We start from the raw sequence: 7,508 nt of genomic DNA on the forward strand, positions 1-7,508 counted from the left end.
CCTAAATTTTCACATTGAACTTACTAGGAACAACACTATGATCATTAAAATTTTATTGCACTTTGCCCCTGCCTTTCTCCTTGCCTTTATCATCATGCATATTATGGCAATGTGGCCTAATAGGATCCTGCTTCCCACAAGAATGACATGTAAGAGAGGCCTTATGACCACATGACTTACTACGAGATTACCCACGAGATTGAGACTTCTATGAGTCTTTAGTATGGTGTCCATTACTGCTCTTACCATCACGTCTGCTCCTGATAGTCAATACATGAGAAGTATAGGTTGCATCTACATTCTTCCTGTTTATCTTCTTTATGAGATATTTGAGTAGCAATCGGGATACAAAGAGTCCAACTAGGAGTGACTAAGCATAGATCACCAATACCAAAGATTGCCATGAGCTCAAATTGTCAATAAACCATATATCCCATAAGCATATACATCACTAACAAACTAATGATTCAAGGTAAGTGCCAGTGTCCAAAGCATATGGAATCAAATCGGTCCACGAGCAAAGGTAAATGCATCTAATAGCATACAAGAGAGAATGTACACAAACCTAGAGTCCCATTGTCTCAAAGAACCAAGCTCTACTAAGTAAGTATCAGTGTGTTCCACTAGAAGTGAATTTAGAATGCAAAGGAGCAAGCAAAGCTTAAGACATATACATCAAAGTGTCTAGGAAGCCCAAGTGTAACACAAATATATTCAAGAGCAGAAGTGTCTAATGAAGCTTCAATACTTGTAAGTGAGTAAGCATAAAAGCTCAAAGCCCAAATACATCAAATATAGCTCAAATTCACATACCAAAGCATGCCACAATAATATCAGAGGTCATATATCAATAGTAGACATCATTGTACACATGCATTATACTCGAAATACCATGTAGACATAGTAGGTTTTCAAAGCATGAAGTTCGCTATTATATGCTTGCTGTCCAAACTATTATGATAATGATAAATCTCTAAAAATTTGAGCTAATCGAGCTATAAACAATCCAAATAGCATTCCCAAAGCATAATCATACCATATGGCCACCAAAGTATTATCCTTAAAGTATCAAACATACATGATGGTCACCAAAGTATCAAACATACATTATGGAATTTATTGTTTGATGTCTAAACCAAAATTATTTAGTTCTATGTGAAACAAAGAATAGAAAATTGCACAAAATCAACTTGGTGAGATCTATAGCTTTCGTCGTACTCTTTGTTTTTAGCTACAGAACACATGAATCCGATGTGGGCAAAAGTTATGGTCAAAATATGAAAGTACTGTCAAACTATCATGGCTGTCAATGACTTTTGAAGCACGGTTTGTATCCACTCAAAATGGATAGAGTGGCTATTCCTTGGTGCAATAAGTACTCAACAAGGCTTAGCTAAGCCATGGGAAGCACCTCGATAAGTTGGAACAAGTTGGGAGAAGAAAAGACTCGACACATACATTGGGAAGAAGAAACAATGGCTACCATGAAACCTTGAGCTAAAGCTTTGAAATTGGGCTGAAGTAAAGAATGAAGAAGCTCCTCTAATGCTTGCTCTAATACTAGTTGAAAGATGGAGCTTGAATGGAAGCATACAAATGGAAGTAAGAGCAAAGCAAGAGCTATGGTGGATGGAGCAAGAGAGTAAGAGAGAGACACTGTATGTGAAAGCTCCAACAGTCACAATGTGTGACTGGTCTTTCCTTACTCAATAGTTACTAAAAACATAAAAAATAAAGTGATAATTATGGGCACTTACCACATGTAATGTACAAGTATGCGGTCACAATGTGTGAAGTAAATTTAGTGTGGTATAGGCACAGACACCTTTACCCCCAATAGAGAGCACCCAAAAAAGAAAAGAGAGAGAAGGAGAGGGACATAATATATATATATATATATATATATATATATATTCATGCAGAGGGAGAGAGACATGAAGTGAGGCAAGCTCAAAGAGCAAAGAGCTCTCAATAGTTTTCTTCATTGTTTATTATGTATATACCTTACTACTCACACTACAATAGAGATCAAAACCGCACTGCTAACCTGACCATACTCCTAACCAAAGTTAAGTCTCGACTCATTTATTGAGCACACATGTCATCCATCTAACCTACAGTTGGATGCTAACCTATAGCTAGACAAGGATTCGAACATATGAGATTAGCTTTTCTATCTTCACATGGATAAGGTCTATCTTGCCTCCAAGTACTATTTCCCTTATGAAATGATAATGCACTTCTATGTGCTTCGATCTAGCGTGATACATAGGATTACTTGCTAGAAGCACATTGCTCATGCTGTCATAGTACAACTTGACTAGTTTATTGACATGTACTCCCAAGTCATCTAACATCTTAACCAGCCATGTAGATTCACATGTAGCTAAGGCCGCATCTTTGTATTCTGCTTCAATACTCGAGAAAGCCACAATGGATTGCTTTTTACTAATCCAACTAATGATACTGCTGCTGCCAAGACCAAATGCACACCCACTTATTGATCTTCTATCATATGCACATCCAGCCCAATCCGCATCCTCACTGTAACCTATAAGCTCAAGAGGTTTACCATGCTCATAGATATAGCCCATAGTATAGTGTAGCCTTCACATACCTCATAATCCTCCTCATTGCATCTAAACAAGGTTTCCTTGGCCTTTGCATAAATTGACTAATCAACCCAACTGAATAACTTAGATCAGGTCTAGTGATGGTAATATAGATCAAGCTTCCAACCATCTGTCTATACATGGTTACATTTTCAATCTCTTTTTTTGTATCAACTGTTGACTTGACATTATGTTCTAATGGAGTATCCATGGGCTTGCACTTCGACATACCATACTTTTCTAGCATATTATGTAAATACTACTTTTGTAGCATCCAAATTCCTTGAGGTGTTTATATAAATTCAATACCAAGGAAAATTTTCAACTCTCTCATATCTTTTATTTGAAACTCTTTCTGCAACATAGATTTTATCTTATTAATCCCAAATGTATCATCACTTATAACGACCAAGTCATCTACATAAACAACAAAAATCACATATCCTTTCCATGTCTTCTTGGTAAACAATCTATGATCAACTTTACCCATTTGAAAGCCAAGTCTTTGTACGTATGAGATGATTTTTGCATTCCATGCTCATGGTGCATGTTTCAATCCATACAATGCTTTTTTCAATCTATAAACATTAGGCAGATTTTTAGATGTACATATTTTTTTGATTGATCCATATAGACTTTTTCCATCAAATCACCATTAAAAAATGCGTTCTTTACATCTATCTGATATAAGTTTCAACCTTTGGATGCAGGCAATACAATGACTATCCATACAGTTGCCATCTTTGCAACACGACTAAACGTCTCTTCATAATCTAGCCCATACTGTTGAGCATAACCCTTCATAACTAACCTAGCCTTGTATCTTTCAAGTGAGCCATTTGATTTTCATTTGACTTTACAAACCCACTTGCATCCAATAGACATATTGCTTCAAGCGACGACTAGGGACTAACTCCCAAGTTCCATTTTTTAGCAAAGCATCATTCTCTTCATCCATTGCTATACATCAGTTCTCATCTTTGACTACTTTTGCAAATGACGTGGATTCTTTATAACTCATTACTTTTGTCATGTATGCATAGTGTTTGGCTAAGTATCCACTATAAGTAAATCTATCAATAGGTTTTTTGTCTCCGATTTTGCTCTCTCATGAGGTGGTACATACCTCTGCTTAACAATGGGTGTAACAATTACATGTATTCCAAATTCACTATCCAACCTATCAGTGGAATCATATCCTAATGTCAACAGACCTTTTACATCATCAAATGCCTTCTCTTTCCTTTATCCATGTCCAATCCCTCCCTCACAGACATATCCATGTTAGTGGAATAAGAACCATGACTATGTAATCATCCTGTCCAAGGACTCACAATAGTTGATACATCATGTGTAGGTCCACTAGCAGTAGTAGTGTCTTGCACCCCATTTTCAACATATGTACCTTTTGAAGTATCATCATGAACTGTTACCTGCTTATAACCATAACATGATGCTAGCTCATAAAAAGTCACATCATGGTTGATCAAAGTTTCATGAGTAGACGAATCATAACACTTATAAGCTTACCATTCGTGTGAGTAACCGATAAAGACAAACTTCACTGCTTTCGGATCAAGCTTTTTTCGTTTTTCATCAGGTATATGCACATATGCAATGCTACCAAATAGTTTCAAGTGTCTAATGTCAAGCTTATAGCATAAAGCTGCTAATAAGGCGTCTTCTCATGTATGCCAGCTATGGATGTTTGATTCGTGACATAAACAATAGTAAGAAAGTAACATATCTTTCTCATTCAACATTGCCCTGACTGCTTCCATAATGACCCTGCTTTTCCTTTTAGCCACTCTATTTTGCTAAGGAGTATAGGTGCATGTCAAAACTGTCTTTTGATCCCATGCTTAATCAAGTACTTGTCAAACTCCTTTAACACATATTCACCACCACCATCAAACCATAGGCATGAGACATAACAGTTGAGCCATTTCTTTGCATGATGTTTAAAATCCATAAAGCTTTCAAGAAATTTATATTTGTGTTTCACAATGTATATCCAAGTATACTTGCTGAAATCATCCCAAATGTCACATAGTACCTAAACCCTCTAAGAGATACATTATGAGCGGGTCCCCATACAACTAAATGAACAAGCTATAAAGGTCTACTATTGTTTCGTGTATGTCAAGCAAATGGAAATCAAGATTGTTTCCCAAATTGGCAAGCTAAACATACCTATCCCAAATCAACATACTTGAATTTTGGCAATCCCAAAATAGTATCCTTGTGCTGCATATTTTTTAGCCTTTGCACATTTATGTGTCCAATAAGTTTATGCCAGATATCTATGTCTCTGACACTTGCATCATCATAAGCAAACATTGTAGCTTTCAGCTCAGTAATGTTTGCATCCAAAGTAAACATTCTTCCATGTCTTTTGCCCTTTGCAATCAACTTGTAACCTCTGTCATATTTCTCTATAAAACAGCCATCTTTGTTAAATCGTACCTATAGGTTTTGTTCAGCCATCTAGCCAACACATAACAAATTTTTCATGATTGATAGAACATGCAAAATATCAAATTCTTCTTCTTATCATCATGCTAACCAATGGAACAACTCTTGTATGAGCAATGTCATGCTGAGTGTCATCTCTTGTGCATACATAGCCATTTGCTTCTACTTTCATTTCATCAAACCATTCCCCATGTGGTATCATATGGTTTGATACTCCTAAATCAATATACCATATGTCATTTGACTTTTCTTGCTGAGTAGCCTTGTTCCATATATAAGTCATAACAAATAACCAGTCACCACTCTCATGCTCTACATGACTAGACAAGACATAGTGACTTTGCTACTTGCCTTTTTGACTTGCTTACTTCTTCCAACATTCTTTAGCAATGTGTCTGTACTTCCCACAGTAGTGACAACCATTATCCTTGTTTGCATTGTCATGCATAGTCAACAACTTCCAAGATCCTTTGCCTCTAGAATTAGATCTCCCCCTCACTCAAGATTATCCACCACCTCTAGCATTACGTCCTTACTAATTGTGCATATTTTGGGATGCATTTTGTTGAGCCCCTTGACCACAAAAGGACCCCCACCATGGTAGCCATCACTACCTCTTTGATTTGAATAAAATACTACATCTTTGCATTTCGAGCTACTTCAACTAGTAGCTAAACCCAGCTTAACTTCTTCATGTATAAGCAATGAGACTAGCTCATTGAAGTCGGACATCTTACATCTCACTAATATAGACATGTCAAATGACTTGTATTCAAGGCCAAGGCCATTCAGGGTCACTACAACCAAATCCTCATCATCTACTTTAGTTTTGATAGTTGTCAACTAATCAACAATGGTTTTTATCTCTGTTACATACTCCTAAATGGAGTGTCCTTTCCTTTCTATAGTATTGAACTTCTATTTAAGTTATATTTTCCTTGCACTAGTAGTAGTACCATAATATCTCATCGTGATAGTCCATGCATCTTTCGATGTCTTGCATTTCATAATCTACATTACCATGGCATTTGAGATACACAGTGAGAGCCAATGTAGGACTTTGCGAGCTCTTTCCAGCCAAGCATGACGTGCTCTCAATTGTTCAACATTTGGACTCCTCTCTAGAAGCTTAGGTTCTACTTCAAACCTATAACAAGGTCCCAATACCCTTTGCCAATTAGGAAAATTTCCATATTTTGTAGTTATTATTGTCCAATTTCTCACCCACTATCTATGTAATATTGTCAAATCTATTAACATTTACAATGGTTACAACTCTACATTGCAGTATTAAAACAATTAGTGTGTGAGTCCTTGCAAAACCAAGTTGATCTCTCAATGATCAGGATCCTTGTATGACATCCAAGTACCACATGCACATCTATTAGTACATTGCAACTAGTTTAGTCTAGCTCATCTAAACATATTGCAGACATCATATCACTAACGAGAGTCCCAAATGCCTTCCAATCAAGTAGTATAAGTGTGCCACTACTTAACATGTCAATTTCAGTCCAAGAGATCACAACAACAAAATCTCTACATTAACTTGGGTATTTCAGCTTACAAACATGTCAATCATCTCCAAACATATGCCATAACACTTAGGGGTAATAACATTGCATGTGGATCTCATTAACTACATAGTAGGCATATAGGTGTGCCTCAACTTCAATGATAGGCAAAAATCTGAAATGACAAGCAGCATAAACTTTGCACAAACCAAAGTATTCTTAGCTCAAAACCCCTTCAGATCATGGTAGACATGTGATAATGCATCTAGGAGTTAATAGATAACCAAAGAAGCTTCAATATGTGTACCACCTTCAAGTGGCAATGTTAAATAAGCTTTCCACAGGTCGTCAACAGCCAACTCTTGACATAACTAGTTGAAAATCAATTCAAGACCAAGCATTCAATGCTCATTGCATCCCACAAACCCTCTTGCATTCATGTAACAAGATACAACTATCAATAGGCAACAACCAAGCTTGAATAAGCTTCAAGGAGTCAAGTGTACATGTCACAAATTTCACAATAGTTTTCAGCTTGCAAATACATATCTGAACCAAGCTTCAGATCCTCATACAAGTGCCCAATGCATACATAAATAATGCCACACTAATTGCCAACTATCCACATGCTAAAAGCAAGTAGTGATTGACCGAAGTTCTCTGATCAAGTTAGCCACAAACCAAGTGCAAATTCCCTATTCTACACTGATTCTTGAGTGATGCTTATGACCTTCCAATTCAACACTCACAAGTGTTGAATACCCTATTGTTGATGAGCTTTAGGTGGTCCTTACTAATGCCAAGCATTGTTAGCCCATTGATCACTGCAAACACTTGTTAATTTTACCCATTAAAACCCCAAAAAAAACAAGTGCAAACCAGGCCAAGTCATGTTGAATTCTTGCTC

This window comes from Lygodium microphyllum, chromosome 13 (assembly GCF_053477565.2).
Source record: "Lygodium microphyllum isolate KBCC chromosome 13, Lygodium_microphyllum_v1.1.10, whole genome shotgun sequence".
NCBI lineage: Eukaryota > Viridiplantae > Streptophyta > Polypodiopsida > Schizaeales > Lygodiaceae > Lygodium > Lygodium microphyllum.